This window comes from Leucoraja erinacea, chromosome 3, assembly GCF_028641065.1.
Source record: "Leucoraja erinacea ecotype New England chromosome 3, Leri_hhj_1, whole genome shotgun sequence".
Lineage (NCBI taxonomy): Eukaryota > Metazoa > Chordata > Chondrichthyes > Rajiformes > Rajidae > Leucoraja > Leucoraja erinaceus.
In genome coordinates this window covers 95,009,562-95,027,244 of record NC_073379.1, presented here as the reverse complement: position 1 = coordinate 95,027,244, position 17,683 = coordinate 95,009,562, and positions in this window count along the sequence as shown.

Here is a 17,683-nt window from a genome sequence, read left to right as displayed (position 1 = left end):
CTACCCTGTCTCTCCCTCCCTCCCTAACCCCTCCCCTCCCTACCCCCCTCTTCTCCCTCTATCCCCCTGCTCCTCCACCTCCCCTCCCACCCCCCACTCTCCCTCTCCCCCACTCCCTACTTCTCCCATCCCCCCCTCCTCTCCCTATATCTCCCCTCCTCCCCCAGTCTTTCCCCTCACCTCCCCCACTTTCCCCTCCCTATCCTCCCTCTATCCCCCTGCTCTTCCACTTCCCCAGCTCCCGCCTATCCCACCTGCCCCACAATGAAAATCGCGATTGTTTTTTTTAAATGAAAGCTCCACACTATCCCACCCCCACAATGAATATGCCGATTAAAAAAAAATGAAATTCTCAATGAAAATCGCGTTTTTTCTTTAAAATAACCTAAACATAATGTTAGCTGTTAATGGAAACGGAAGAATTTGATTAAAACTGTTTTTTTTTTAAATCGCGATTTTTATGTAAATGAGATTCGGGATCCCATTGTGACGTCATTGTAACACGGCTGACAGGCAGGGCAAGTGGAAAAGTGGTTTTAAAAGTGATTTTTGTAAAGTTTAAAATGTCAATAACTTGTAAAATATAACATCAATCTCAACGAAACTTGGCTATTGCACACCCCAGGACAATGGTGAGTAAAGTGGGCCATAAATTGTAGTGCTATCGTGTACGGTTTTGGTAGAGTTTCCAGGACTCACTCACATGCAAGCAAACAAACAAACAAGATTAGAGTTTTAGTAATATACTAGACTAAGTGGGACCCGTTGGGTCCCAGCATCACACGGGGGGGGCTGGTCCCCCAACACAATATTCCACCTCTCCACCAATTCCAATATTGGTGGCCAGTGGGGGTGTGGTGGGGGCTTTCTGGAGCACTAGTATGGGTGTTGTGGGCTGAAAGGACTGGTTTTCAGAGGGCTAGTATGGGCATTGTGGGCCGAATGGATTCTTGGGTTGGCAGCTCAGTCACTCAAGCCTGTTGTGCTGGCACCTCACTCACTCAAGGCTGGTGGGCTGGCAGTTGACTCACGGCTATTCCTTGAAATTCCATTCCAAGCAGGATGCAAGACCACCAAATTCAAGTGCAGTTTCTTACCACTTCAAGCAGGGTGCAAGATCACCAAATTCAAGTGCAGTTTCATACCATTTCAAGCAGGATGCAAGGCCACTAAAGACAGCAAATTGTGACCTCTCCCTCCTCCATCTTGCAGAGACTGAGCCACTCCCACACTTCTGGGTTTTATAGTCCCTCCCCTCTCCCATCAGGCAGGGCGTGGCCTTCATGGCATGATTGACAAGAGAGAGAATCTCAACATTTTTAAAACACTAATAACTTTTTTATTTTTCATCGATGGGAAAAATCCTCGGCACCTGATGAGCGGAGGGGGACTCTGAGTAAGATGGCCAAATATCACAGCTGTATGTGGTAGTGTATGTGCTATGTGAAATGGTCAAGATTAGACTTTTAATTATATTGAAGGCAAGGCAACTTTAATTAGGCAACACAGCTTTAGCATTTCCAAACCAAAGGCAATGCATCTTTAGCATTTCCAAACCAAAGGCAACACAGCTTTAGCATTTCCAAACCAAAGGCAACACAGCTTTAGCATTTCCAAACCAAAGGCAACCCAGCTTTAGCATTTCCAAACTATATTTTCAAACCACATTAAGGGCACTGACAGGAAAGTAAAACCATTCACAGTTTAGTAGACATGTGTTCAGTGTTATTCACCACTCAGACTGAGAGACATGACCCTTTTGCTCCCCCATCTTGCAGAGACTGACTGAGGCACTCAACACTTCCGGGTTTTATAGTCCCTCCGGAAGGGGCGTGGCCTTCAAGAGAGAGAATCTAAACATTTTTTAAACACTAATCACTCTTTTATTTTTCATCAATGGGAAAAAGGACGAAGGACAAAGGACATTTTTTGTCACGTACACCAATTGGTGTAGTGAAATTTGTGTTGCCATTTGCAGCACACCAATAAAAGTAAAACACAACATTAAAGAATTTAACACCAATCATAAAAACATCCCCCCACAATGGTTCCCACTGTGAGGGAAGGCACAAAGTCCAGTCCTCTTGTCGGCCCGATGTTACAGACCCTCTCGCCAGATGATGGAGCTCTAGCGTCAGGAGAACACTCTCAACGGCTTGGAGTATCTGGAATGGCCGCTTCCTACCCGAGACCGTGGCTCCCAAAGTCCACAGGCCACGCTGGTTGGAGCTCCGACATTGGTTATCTCGGTGAAAGATCCCAGGCTCCGCGGTGTTCAGGGTCATCGCCGCCCGCAGTTGGACGCTCCGCAACGACAACTCCTCGATATAGGAGTCGGCGGTATCAGCACTCCGGTGCTTACCACATGGCAACCCGGGTAAGGCACCGCGCGCTCCGCTTTGGTACTTCAGCGCTGCGCCGCCGCAGGAGCAGAAGCTCCAGCCAGTCCCGGCAGGAAACGCCGCTCCAGTCCCGGTGGTAGGCCACGAGGAGGGGGCGAAGATGCAGCACGGAGGAAAGCTGCATCTCCGACCAGGTAGGGACTGAGAAAAAAAGTTTCCCCCTTCCCCTCCCCTCCACCCCTCACATAAAAAGACTAGAAGACCTCCAAAACAAAACACACTAACACACTAAAAATTAAAAAAAGTTGAAATGACACACAGCTGCAGGCAGGGCAGCCATACTCGACGGCGCCCCCACTCTTGTCCTGCGCAGCGTAGGGGGACTCTGAGTAAGATGGCCAAAAATCACAGCCGTAACTGGCAGCGTTTTTTCTAAAATCAATATACAGAACAACAGGAAGTGGTCAAGGTCAAACTTTTAGTAATATAGATAGATATAGATAGATGTAGAGAAAGGGGAATTGAGTTCCAAAAGTACTTCTTTCCCAAAACAGTACATTAGTAGGGGCACAACATGAGGTATTTCTAAATCTGATTGTAAATAGTGGCATTGATCAAGTACCTGTTCTAATTTTAGGAGAACGCCTTGGAAAAGTTGCCAATAGTGGATTATGGATTATAATTGTAAACCCAACTAGATAAAGGATCATTTAGTTTGAAAAGTGAAGTGTCAGAATGGAATTTGAGAAGAAAGGAAATAGCTGGGTTATTTGAGGTGAAAAGGGAGTTGGCACTCAATTTAAGTGAAGGAGTAAACTTTCATAGCATAATTGTGAATGTAGCGAATAATGACATTCAAATAAAAAAGATGGAATACTGTCATCTTGGAATGTTATGTGTAAATAAAAATGTTAGGAATCTATTGAAATTGAAGAAGGCTTTGAGATTATAAGAATAATATTGAAAAGCTAAATTTAATTTGAGAAAATTAGAATGTATGTGGAAAAAGAAATCTAGGAGGAAGTATGAGGAACCAAATCACAAGATATCAAAAGGAAGATTGAACTGTTTTGCAAGTGCATCAGTCGGATACAACATCTTCGAGGTGAGGATTGTAACTTTGCAGAAACAGAATGTAGCGCAGGTAGCTAATAATAGTAAAGAAAGGAGATAAGTGAGGAAGTAAATACTTAAATGTTCAAGAGCAAAGTAAGGTTATGGTGGCTAAAAATAAACAAATTTCTCAAATCATTCTGAAAGCTTGTCAAACCTCAAAGTTATTTAAAGAGTTTACAAACACAGTGGAACAAGGAAACACAGTTGACGAATGTACATGAAGTTAAGGGAAGCATTTGAAGAGGTTCAATTAGAAGATGTTAAGGGATGCAGAACAAGGTCTGGGGGAAGGACCTGATTCATTACTAGTGTGAATGAGGGACAATGAATGGGAGTAAAAACTGATTTTAATGCAGTTCTTGAAAAAGGCTTGCTCTACAGGTTTCCTTTCTACAGTCACTTCCTCTCTCTGTAGAACTCAATCATATAGATGTCTTCCTGGGGAAGAAAGTTGGTTGATATGAAAATAGCAGATATAATTAACTCTTTAAAAACCAAAGGATACGACAGAAATGGGGATATCAACTTTTTGATTCATTTATGTCCACGAAAGCAGTACTCTGCAGTCTCAGTATTGTGTTGGAATACTTTGTTTTGTAAGCATGATTATAGTAAATTAAAGGCAGTGTCTCAGATTGGTGAATCAGGTTGAATTATATATTTAAATCTTATAGTATATCGAAAATAAAAGGCAAGAGGTAGCAGCGAAATTACAGAGAACACTGTGGAGGAATCAAGAACTAGAGGGCATGGATTTATGATGAGAGAATAAAGATTTAACAAGAATCCGAGGAGCAGTTTTTTCACACAAAGGGTGGTGGGCATAATAGAACAAGCAATAAAACAATAAAATACATTTAACAAAGGTATAATGCAGCTTCTTCAGGATGCTCTTTGATTTGAGGAATAATTTGAGTACTCTTACCTGTACCTCATTCAGATTATTTGCATATTATACTTTAATATTATTTTGCACTACTCAGATTTTGCACTACAAGTTTGTACCATTAACCGTTCTGACCTCCTTGTATTTTTTCTTGTATTTATCATTGTTTACTCTATGAACAAGAAATGTCATTGCACCCTGATGCATATGACACCAAAACTAATCAAATTTTAGATGAAAATCTAATCCAATCTTCAACTAAGATTCATCTTCAATTAAAATTGAATCTGATTCTGAATCTGCAGCTTCCGTTTCTGAGCATTTAGAGTCCTGGTTATAATCCCTGATTCTTAGGCGCAGTTTAAATATTTCTCACACCAGACTGTGTATGGATCCAAACCATTACTAGATACAATGCTCTTAAACAAGACGAGGTTGCAGACTGATCAACAGAGGTTACAGCTCAGGAGGTGTCTCCACACAACAGCCAGATGTCGAAACTAGAATACTGTGATGAGGACATATGAGAGATCATCCATACGTTACGTTTGCAGCTATTCTTTTCTGAAGGCAGGTAAATTTGTATTTTAGGGGAGGGAATACATTCTGCTGGTTAGAATTGTACCATTATGGGATAGCAAAGTATGAGAAAGAAAAAGGAAGATAATGATGAAGTACAGAACACAAGTAGAAGATTAAATGAAAATAAAATAAAAAAGACATACAAAACTGGTATGACTTACTGACATATTAGAAAATAGAAATGGCAAGATTCACAAGACTATAAGATAAGTGAATAAATGAGTTAAAGTCTGGTCGAAAGGTAACAAAAAAATTGGATCAGGGCAGGTTGTGTAAGCTAGGGAGCAGGGTTTTGGAAGTTCTGGATATTTTGCGTTTATTGCACAATTGCCTGGAAGCAGTTTGACAGTTCTGGCTCAGGGAACACTTCAGATGCTTTGCAACTGCCGAAGCAACTGGGAGTCTGCAGAATGTGCATGTGCTTGGGAGGGCTATTCCATTGTTATTGATTGAAGCCAGGCCGATATTGAGGTAGACTGACAAAAGAATTTAAAATTATCGAAGTATGGCTCAAGGTAGTAAGAAGAAATATGTTTTACCAACAGATCTGTGGGACATTTGGGGGAAGTTCAGTGGTGGACAGGATTGAAGTTTGATGCTGCTGAATACCACCCCTCTTCAAACCTCATCATTTCCCCACTGGCTTTATTTGTTACCTGCTGGGATTCTCAAGGCCTATGTATTTCCCTTGCAGGCACGTCAAATCTAAAGCAAACAGTCCCATAATATTTCAATAATGTGTAACCCTACGTTTTTGGTTTTGAATACTCCGATCACTCTGGGCTGTGGATTGGACTTCACTTGGGTTCGTTACTTTAATAACAGGCAATCACAGTAGCAGGCAGCTCAACATGTAGTTTCCACATGTCCCCATGGGGACTTACTGTGCTACACAAAGCACATCCCCAATAAAACAATTGTAGGTAGGAACTAAAATTAATGTGTGGCGTGACTGACTGAATAGACTGAATTATCTATTATTTTATATCTTATATTAGACTAGACCTCGACGCGCGGTTGTGGGGGGGGGGGGGGGTGCCCTTTGGCGTCACCCATACACTGACCACCCTCACACACACTAGCCCCCCCTTAATATTATATTAATATTATTCATTCGCTCCTTTTACCCCATTCCCCCGCCCTATCCACTCACACATAACCCCTAACTGCGCAGGCGCGGTTAGAGAGGGGGGGTAGAGAGGGGATGGGGGGGAGAGAGGGAGAGGGAGGGGGGTAGAGATTGAGATTGGGGGGGGGGGACATGGCGTCACAGGGGAGGGCTGGTTCCCAAACGCAATACTCCACCACTCACCCGTAGGTTCCAATATTCACCACTCCTAGAGAGGGAGGGGGGCAGAGAGGGGGGAAGGGGGGTGGGGGCAGAGAGGGAGGGGTAGAGAGAGAGTGGTAGAGAGGAAGGCCAGGGGGGGGGCAGAGAGGGAGGGGGGGCAGAGAGGGAGGGGGGCAGAGAGGGGGAGGGTGCGGGCAGAGAGAGAGGGGGGGCAGAGAGGGAGGGGGGCCCTCTCCTCCCCCCAGAGAGAGGGGGGGGGTCCCTCCCTCTCCCCCCTCCCCCCCTCCTCTTTCTCCCCCTCTCCCCCCCCCCCTCTCCCCTCCTCCAGGATCTCCCCCCCCCTCTCCTCCCAGGATCCGAGCAGAAGACGTCGATATTTCCTGCACCATCAGAACCTCACTGCCAACGCACGCTTCCCTTGGACGGCTGCTATGGAGAGCAGACAGTTTGCCCATTAAGCAAGAATGAAATAAATGCACGTCAAGAATGTTTTACTCTGACTTCACATTAATTATTTTCCTCAAGCTACATGTCTTGTATGCCCCATGCCTCGTGTTCAAAGCAATATTGATGCATTGGATCACGTGTGTTGACAATTATGATTTCAAAGCATGAAACATTCTCCCCTCTCTCCTCTCTCTCTCTCCTCTCTCACCCTCTCTCTCACCCTCTCTCTCTCTCCCTCTCTCTCCCCCCTCTCTCTCTCCCCCCCTCTCTCCCTCCCCTCTCTCTCCCCCCCTCTCCCTCTCTCTCCTCTCACCCACTATCCCCCCTCTCTCTACCCCCTCTCTCTGTATTCCCCCTCTCTCTCTCCCCCCCTCCTCTCTCTCTCTCCCCCTTCCTCTCCCCAACCTCCCCCTGCTCTCCCCCACCCTCCCTCCCCTAAACCCCCTTCCCCCCCCAAACCCCCATCCCCCCTCCCCTCCACACCCTCCCCTCCCTCCTATCCACCCCTCCCCTTCTATTTAACTCTGATGGTTCACATTGGTGTTTGCAGCATGGTTGTCTTATATCAGCTCATGTTTGCACAAAAGTCTTGGAAGCATCTTTCCTTACACCTTATTTACATCCATAATTATCTTTAAAACATTTCAATCAAATCTCAGTTGCTCCACGAAGAACAGCCCCAGTTTCTCCAGTCTAACCGTGCAAGCTGAAACCCTGGACAGTTTCCAGTAAATATTTCTGTAGTCGCTGTGGGACGTCCGTTTCCTTTCTAACGTCCACTGACTACAATTGGATGCAATGCTTCATTCGTGGCTTAACCAGTGTTTTATAAAGATTCAATGGACTATCTGAATGCCTTTGAAGCACAGGATCCTAACTGCTTTACTAATCTCTCTCTCAACTTGTTCTAACATTCTAAAATATGTATTCAATTATACACTCAGTACCTCCAGTCCTGCATTCCCTGTTGAACACTGCCTTTTAAACTATATTGCTTTCTTTCCTTATAACAAAATATATCACTTCACACTTCTCTATATTAAATGTGAACTGCCATTTGCTTGTGGATTCTGTCTGCTCTTGTGATCTATTTCAATCCACCTCACTATTTACCACACTTTATAAATTTGGTGTCATCTGCCAATTTTGAAATGTTACTGAAGGGCAACCAATGGCCCTGACACTGACTCCTCATTAATGCCACCACCTACAATCTTGAAAACAACCATTTATCATATTTCTCTGTGTTTTGGACTTGAGACAAATTCTGCCACTGACCATTTTTTATAGGGTTCACTTATCCCAGCCGGTCTCTCATTTGGGATTTTTCCCCAAACACTTTCTGAAAATCCACGTGTACAACATGCTCTACATTCCTTTCATCAAGTGCTTCTATTAATGTATTAAGACAATTCAACATGGTTAGTCAAACACAATTAATCTTTAACACATAGGTGATTGCTCTTCATTACTAATTCATATTCTCCAGGTATCTATTAATTTTTTTCTCTGATTACAGTTACTTAACTGTCAAAGTTAAACTGGCTATGCTCAGATTGCTGAACATTTGCTTGCACCATTTTTTGAGCAAGATTGTCAATTTGTTTTTCGCTCATTTTCTAACACCTCTTTACTTTTAGTATAGCTTAGAGATACAATGTGGAAACTGGCCATTCGGCCAACCAAGTCCACACCAACCAGCGATCCCTGCACATTAACACTACCCTACACACACACACACACCAAGCCAATTAACCTACAGACATGCATGTATTTGGAGTGTGGGAGGAAACCGAAGATCTCGGAGAAAACCCATGTGGTCACGGGAAGAACGTACACATTCCGTACAGACAGCACCCATAGTCGGGATCGAACACGGGTCTCCGACGCTGCAAGTGCTGTAAGGCAGCAACTCTACCGCTGCACCACCATGATGCCATCTAGGGAGAAATGAAATGTAATGGTAAGTTATTTTGCAGTCTCCACCCTCATTCCTTCTGCAACCTTAGATACTGCAGATGCCAACAAAATAGTCAACAAAATAGAGAGAGTACAGAGGAGATTTACTAGAATGTTGCCTGGGTTTCAGCAACTAAGTTACAGAGAGAGGTTGAACAAGTTAGGGCTTTATTCTTTGGAGCGCAGAAGGTTAAGGGGGGACTTGATAGAGGTCTTTAAAATGATGAGAGGGATAGACAGAGTTGACGTGGAAAAGCTTTTCCCACTGAGAGTAGGGAAGATTCAAACAAGGGGACATGACATGAGAATTAAGGGACTGAAGTTTAGGGGTAACATGAGGGGGAACTTCTTTACTCAGAGAAGCTGTGTGGAATGAGCTTCCAGTGAAGGTGGTGGAGGCAGGTTCGTTTTTATCATTTAAAAATAAATTGGATAGTTATATGGATGGGAAGGGACTGGAGGGTTATGGTCTGAGCGCAGGTATATGGGACTAGGGGAGATTATGAGTTCAGCACGGACTAGAAGGGTATGGCTGTGTTCCGTGCTGTATTTTTATTTGGTTATATGGTTAGATGCCATAAAGGACCAGACGATTTCTTTACTGAAAACATTCGTAGTATGTATTCATAGCCAGCATTTGTAGTATGTCAATTTTAAACCCTTCACTATGATTTTGGCAATATTATCTTCATCTTTAAAGACAAATAGAACAAATACGTAAGCAGGGGGGAAACTATGCCGGTTTGCTTGATATTCATTGTTTGGCAAGAGTCCATAATCTAGGAGGAAATAGCCAGTCGGTTAGAAAAGTTTAATATAAACAAACCATGTCAACATTGATTTATGAAAAGTAAATCATGTTTGGCAAACTTGCTAAAGTTGTTTTAGGATCTAACAAGCAGCGTTGATAGAGGAGAACCTGAGATGTAGGTATTTTGATTTTTTAAAAGGCACGTGACGACTTGCCACAGACTGGTGCACGAGATAAGGGCTCACAATGTTGGGGAGAGGTGTTAGCATAGATTGAAGGTTGGTTATCACGAAGAAAGGGATCATGTTTGGGCTGGAAGGTTGTAACTAGTAGAGCTCCCCAAGGATCTGTTCTTGGCTGTCAAATATTTACCCTATGTATGAGTGACCTGGAGATAGAGAGAGAGTGAGCAGTGAATAAAATATCAAAGCTTTCAAATGACATTAAAATAAATAATTTTATTCTAGGTATCAGCTGCTCTACATCGGTGAAACCAAGCGTAGGCTTGGCGATCGCTTCACCCAACACCTCCACTCAGTTCGCAGTAACCAAACTGACCTCCCGGTGGCTCAGCACTTCAACACCCCCTCCCATTCTGAATCCGACCTTTCTGTCCTGGGCCTCCTCAATGGCTGGAGTGAGGCCCACCGTAAATTTGAGGAGCAGCACCTCATATTTTGCTTGGGTAATTTACATCCCAGCAGTATGAACATTGACTTGTCTAATTTCAGGTAGTCCTTGCTTTCTCCCTCTTTCCCCTCCCCTTTCCAGCTCTCCCACAGCCCATTTTCTCTGCCACTTCCTTTCTTCTTCCCACGCCCCCCCCCCCCCTCCACCCCCACTTCAGTCTGAAGAAGTGTCTCGACCCAAAACATCACCTATTCTTTCGCTCCATAGATGCTGCCTCACCTGCTGAGTTTCTCCAGCATTTTTGTCTACCTTCGATTTTTCCAGCATCAGCACTGAGGGGCCAAGTGGCTGATTCTTACTTAAATGTTCTCGTGTTCTTGTGCCTATTCCAGCCTTCGTACCTGTTTATTATTTACAAACCTACGGAAGACTTCCAGGTTCCTATCATCTCATTATCTGTTTGACTCTCTTGTTTCCATCAGCCATCTTAGTTTACTATATGCAGCCTAGTTTTCATTTGAATTATTCTTTTGATATGCACCATATAACCTCCTTTTTCATTTCCTTTGTCATCCAGGAAATTCTGACTTTGGTTCTACTTTTCTTGCGAGTTGTATGTACCTAGCTGGTGTGAAGAACGCAGATCGATTACAGTATTACCCATCACTCTTTGTTTCTGTTCCACTTGACCATTCCACATTTAAATTTGCTCCAAGTAAGACATTCTAATTTAAATTGTTCCTAGCACTTCATTACTAATCTAAACTCTATGACCTAATGATCAATTTTCCCCAAATATACTTTCACTGATGACCCATCTCATTCCTCAATATTCAACCTATCAATGCCACATTCTCTATCATATTTAAATTGTACAGGTCAAAGTGGTTCTCCTGGATGTATTTCAGACAATTTGTTTCGTTCTTTGCCCTTTACACTAACATTGTGTAAATCAATATTCTAGCAATTGATATCAACTGGTTTGAATTCTTGCATCTGGCTTTTTATTGCAGTTCAGGCTGCCTCTCCAGTGAGAAAGACATGAGTTAACATTTTAGGTCAACGATGCTTTATCAGAAGTGGAAAAGTGAGAAATACAAATACGTTTTAAATTTGCAGAGTTGAGGAGGAGCAGAAAGAATAAAGGGAATGTCTGCGACAGAGTGGAGATTGACCAAGTGATTCTACTGCGTCTGGACTCCTTTAATATTGGATGCAAATCCAAAAGTTGCTCAAAATTTGAAATAAAAAAGAACGCTTGAATTACTCTGATAGCAAATATGTAGAGGAAAATAAATCAATATCAGAACTAATGCAAGATGAGGTGCTTTCCCTTGAGTTTTGTAGGGCTTAAATGTGAACTTTGTATGAGGCCAAAGATGATTGGAAGCTCAGGGTTGTCCTTGCAAACTAAGAAGGTGTTTGGCAAAGTGGTTGCCCAATATGTGTTTGGTTTCTTCAGTGTGGAGAAGAGATATAGCATAGACACCAAAGGCAATAAGTAAATTGGCAGAAGTGTCAGTGAATCATTGGGTTATTTGGGTTATGGATGGGGTGAAAAGACAAAAGGACAGGCATTACATTTCCAGCAATAGTTTTGTAAAACGCTGTGTGAAATGGAGCTGTTGATGGAAATAGATGAGCAAACCAATCACAGGGAGAACAGTCCCTTCAGCATTCTGAGAAGAGAGGAAAGGGAAAGATGTCTGATGATTGAATTTTATTTTTAATTACGATTTCTAGCATCTGCAGTTTTATACTTTTCTGAAACAGGAGATTCATTTTTATAATTGTGCTCTTACTAAGTGGATTCCTAGATCTCCATAGATCTACGATGAACGCGTAGATTTTCTCCTATGTGTTCCGGTTTCCTCCCACATTCCGTACAGGTTTGTAGGTTAATTGGCCTCTGTAAATTGTCCCATATGTGTTAGATAGAAATAGTATGCGGGCGATCGCTGGTAGGCATGGTCTTGGTGGGCCGAAGGGCCTGCATCCACACTGTATCTCTAAAGCTAGAGGATGTTATAGATACATAGATACATAGAAATTAGGTGCAGGAGTAGGCCACTCGGCCCTTCGAGCCTGGACCGCCATTCAATATGATCATGGCTGATCATCCAACTCAGTATCCCGTACCTGCCTTCTCTCCATACCCCCTGATCCCTTTAGCCACAAGGGCCACATCTAACTCCCTCTTAAATATAGCCAATGAACTGGCCTCAACTACCCTCTGTAGCAGAGAGTTCCAGAGATTCACCACTCTCTGTGTGAAAAATGTTTTTCTCATCTCGGTCTTAAAGGATTTCCCCCTTATCCTTAAGCTGTGACCCCTTGTCCTGGACTTCCCCAACATCGGGAACAATCTTCCTACATCTAGCCTATCCAACCCCTTAAGAATTTTGTAAGTTTCTATAAGATCCCCCCTCAATCTCCTAAATTCTAGCGAGTATAAGCCAAGTCTATCCAGTCTTTCTTCATATGAAAGTCCTGACATCCCAGGAATCACTCTGGTGAACCTTCTCTGCACTCCCTCTATGGCAATAATGTCCTTCCTCAGATTTGGAGACCAAAACTGTACGCAATACTCCAGGTGTGGTCTCACCAAAACCCTGTACAACTGCAGTAGAACCTCCCTGCTCCTATACTCAAATCCTTTTGCTATGAAAGCTAACATACCATTTGCTTTCTTCACTGCCTGCTGCACCTGCATGCCTACCTTCAATGACTGGTGTACCATGACACCCAGGTCTCGTTGCATCTCCCCTTTTCCTAATCGGCCACCATTCAGATAATAGTCTGCTTTCCCGTTTTTGCCACCAAAGTGGATAACCTCACATTTATCCACATTATTGTTATGGGACTAATTTTAACTCTACCCCTCCCGCCTCCTGGAGAAGAGCTGGACGCAAGGAGGTTCAATCTCCTGTAGTCATATGCTGCTAACTGGCTTTGTCCTGACGACTATTTTAACAGCTTCCTGTTGTCATTCAGGAAGCCCCTTGCCACTTTCCGAGCAAGCAAATCATTTTTATTTACGTTTTCACATGGGCAGGGAATTTCAAGAGTACTTTCCTAGCAAACTATTTTCCTCAATCACAACAGGAAACTGTACTATGCTGTCCTGGACCTCCTCCATTGCCAGAGGGAGGCCATGCACACTGTGGGAACATCACCTCATAGTCCGCTTGTGTAGCTTAAAACGGAATGGTCTGAACATTGAATTCTCCAATTGAATGTAGCTAACCTTCCCCCCACCTCTCCACACCTCCCCTTTGTCCCACCTAGACTCACATTTATTTCATCCCACCCCTTCCCTTCCACCTACATCCCATCCGCTAGTTTCACAATTTGCAACTCTTCAATCCTTTAGTCTCATGTTGTCTGTCTTTCAGCCTTAGTCCAACCAGCGGCCTATCAAAAACTGCCCTCACTTGTATCCATATCTCCATATCCACCTATTACATGCCAAGTGTAGGAAGGAACCGTTTAAACCGAAGATAGACACAAAATGCTGGAGTAACTCAGTGGGCCAGGCAGCATCTCTGGAGAGAAGGAATGGGTGCTTTACCGGTCGAGTGAAGGGTCTCGACCCAAAACGTCACCCATTCATTCTCTCCTTGAGATGCTGCCTGTTCTGCTGAGTTACTATTGCATGCCAAGCTTTATCCAGCCCCTCCCCTCCCCTCTTCCTTCCCCTCCCCATCACAATCAGTCTGAAGAAGAATCCCAACCAAAATCGTCAGCTATCCATGATGCTTAGTGAGTTGCTGAGTTACTCCAGCTTGTGTTTTTTTCCTTAAACAATATCGACAATATCCATTAAATCCATATATGCATGTTTTTTCATTTGCAAACCTAAATATACCATTCTCATTCATTCAGTAATATAAATTGTATTGTAATCTAAGTCCAGTATTGACCTCTATGGCGGACCACTGGTGAGCTTCCAGTCTCATCAACTTTTGGACAATATCAGTGGTTAAGGCTGATCGATCACACTATACCAGTCTGACTGGCAGAGATATATGTCTGTCCTTGATCACTATCCAACAACAAGTTACTACTTCATGTAATAATTATTGATAATGATCCATGAAACCCAAGATGAAACTCACTTCCCTGGAGTTCAACAGCAGGTATTAGCAGGTTGAGAATAATCCATGAAGTTATGTAGAGTTTCCCTTTGTAATAAGGTATAACGTATCAAACAGAGGCCATGTACTTTGAGTGTAAAATACTTTGTTGAGATTTGCAAGATTAACAGATTGATTCTTAATGGGAAAAAAAAAAACGGTTTAGTCTGTTTGGATTGTGAATAGTTTGGTTAATACCAAATCCATGTCACAGTAAAATATACCAGCAGCTACTTATTAGAAGGTATAAAATTGTTCTGTGTCATGAAGTTCAGCTTGTGCCTTACGTTTGTATTTATCTTTAAATCTTTTCAAGTATCGTAATAAAAGAGATTCTTGAATAATTGGATGATTTCATGGCTTTTGTACCGGCATCTTGATAATAGAACAATCCACTGATGTATTGAAGAAAAGTGGACCCAAGAGGATGATAACACTTCTAAGATCCTTGAAAGTGAATTAATGGAGAACTTCAGCATTGGGACATCCTGATTATAAACAGCCTTTTGTCATTCAAATTGATTCTGGGAGATGTTTCTGCCTGGGTCAGAATAATTATGAGAAGATTTTAACTTATTTAAATACATGACAATATTGGGAAAATATGCTTCTGTTGAGCATAAGAGAAGTGGAATTTATTTAAATAGGGTCGGTACATATAGTTCATATTTCACTGATAATGTTTTTAATCAACATGAATAAAATACACTGGATTTTATGGAGTGAATTCCTACTCTTTCTTTGCAGTAATAATAGCACCAGAATTAAAAAAGACCCAGAAAATCTACAACCAGTACTACTCAGCTCTTCTGACAAGTTGAAGAGTGACCATGAGAACCTCAATGGGAATCACCTCACACAAAGATGTTAACTCTTGGTGGAGTATCATCAAACAGTGAAGAGCCGATAATGTAATGGATGAATTTTTATTTAACAATGACACGAAGAGCTCTCAGCTTCCTGCTATCTCCACTAGAGGTGTTTAGGGAACAGCTACACTACACGCATTTTCACAAAATATATTCCTTAATAAGGAGACTCTGCTCCTGTAAAGAAGTACTTACAGGAATAAGCTGCATGGAATAACTCCAGGACAGGGCAGAGCTATATTGCCAGTGGCAGCAGAAGCAACAGGGTATATGAATTCTCATGTCTCTTTCAGGCTAGGGCTAGGAACATCTGCAGTGATTCACAAGTTGCAGAACATCACTGTGATAGGGAAGCCACAAGGCTTCTCTGCCCCAAGGCAATTTAATTTATCTGCCTCTCTCTGAGATGAGATGAGAAGTCATCAGGTATATATGGATGGCTAGATCTGTGGATGTTCCTATGAGGGAGGGGGCCTTGAACACCAGCATTGAGAAAAGAAACCTGCTGGAGAAACTCAGCAGGTCTGGCAGCATCTGGAGAGAGAATTTCCAACATCTGCAGTATCTCATGTCTCCAATTGCAAGCATCCTCGTAAGCTTTAATGCACCAGTGAGAAACCCAATATCTTCTGGAGCAGCAAGGGGTTTAACTCCCTGATAACTAGTTAGTTAGTAACCCCACCCAGGATATTTTTAACGTCAAAGCATAAATGTCATTTAGAAGGATATATATAAAAATCACAATAAAATAGTGCAAGGATTGCTTTACATTCATAGAGTCATTCTATAAATTCACAGTGGTATTGTACATTTATAGTGTGAGCACGTTTTGTATACAGAGCACCATTGTTACTCATGCAGCCTCCGAGGATATTACAAACTGCAAGTGTTTGAGAGGCTTCTGCACGGAGCATAACCTCTTAATGTCTAGTGGCAATGACTGCAGTCCTTCCCCACAAAGCATTTGTATTAGTTGTACCATGCTTCAGTGCATCCCTCAGCATGGAGTCCCACCATCTGTGGAACTGAAAGATCAACAACTAATGGCAGACCAAATGTGTTTTCACTGAGTTGATGATCATCCAACAGCACATCATGTCTATCTTGGAATGAGTCCGTGGGAACAGACTGTACGTCAGGGAGTCCTCTGTTATGCAGCTGCTTAGATTGAACCTTGACAAGACCCTTGCATCCTTTTCCAGACCTTCTTTACAAATGCACTGCCCGCAAAGTGGGATGGCAATCACCTTGTCTTCATCACAGCCATCCCTTAGACAGGGTACATTGGGAATAAGAGTCCAATCGTGCAGGAAGGATCTTACCAGGAGGACCCCTCCATAGTTTAGAGGAAGTAACTGGAAGGGGTCCACATATATTACTTTAAAAAATAATACTTAATCAGTATCTGGCTGCAGGATTCTGATTCACCACCCTCAGCCTAATCTGAGGAAGGACATTCTTGCCATAGAGGGTGCAGAGAAGGTTCACCAGACTGATTCCTGGGATGTCAGGACTTTCATATGAAGAAAGACTGGATAGACTCGGCTTGTGCTCGCTAGAATTTAGAAGATTGAGGAGGGATCTTATAGAAACTTACAAAATTCTTAAGGGGTTGGACAGGCTAGATGCAGGAAGATTGTTCCCAATGTTGGGGAAGTCCAGAACAAGGGGTCACAGTTTAAGGATAAGGGGGAAGTCTTTTAGGACCGAGATGAGAAAAACATTTTTCACACAGAGAGTGGTGAATCTGTGGAATTCTCTGCCACAGAAGGTAGTTGAGGCCAGTTCATTGGCTATATTTAAGAGGGAGTTAGATGTGGCCCTTGTGGCTAAAGGGATCAGGGGATATGGAGAGAAGGCAGGTACAGGATACTGAGTTGGATGATCAGCCATGATCATATTGAATGGCAGTGCAGGCTCGAAGGGCCAAATGGCCTACTCCTGCACCTATTTTCTATGTTCCTCTGTTTCAGGAAGTTCACATTACAGTAATCAGCAGACAGAACCAAACTTGTATCCCACTTTCAGACTTTTATTCATGAATGTCTTTGTATCTGTTTTCACAACATGCTCTTAATAACCCATCTCTGTCTACATCAGGTATGTGATAAGCTGTTCATTTCAAATATAAGCAGCTTCTGGGTTTTATTTGTTTACCACCGTTAAATGCAATATTTTAGTTTAAGAAATATTAACCACTTTACCAGGGCATTTTTTGGAAAATCTAATTTTTACTCATGTCCAAATGTTGACGAGAGAGAGACACACAAGGAGATAACAAGAAAAATCAGACCCTTGCGCTGATATTGATATTCAGTGGTGTGTGCAATCCAGTTTATATTGTAGCCTGGCACAGCTGATACAATTGTTTGTCGATTTTTATCTACCCATGAGAGTTTAAGAACCATGTTAACCAAGTATCTACAGTGTGTCAATACTTCTGCTCACTTTGCCATTCATATTTAATAAAGCTCTCTGTCGGTTTATAGCACAAGCCGCAATCAAGCGATAGTGTTTTTATTTTATGGGTTTCCAAGGCCAACAATGGATTGGTGAAGACACATATGATGACGAAAGAAACAATATAAACAAAAGCATTCTGACTGTTCTCTAAACTTGCGACCACTTAAGGAGGTATCCCGCTTTTTCAAAGGGAAAGAGCGCAATCAATGAA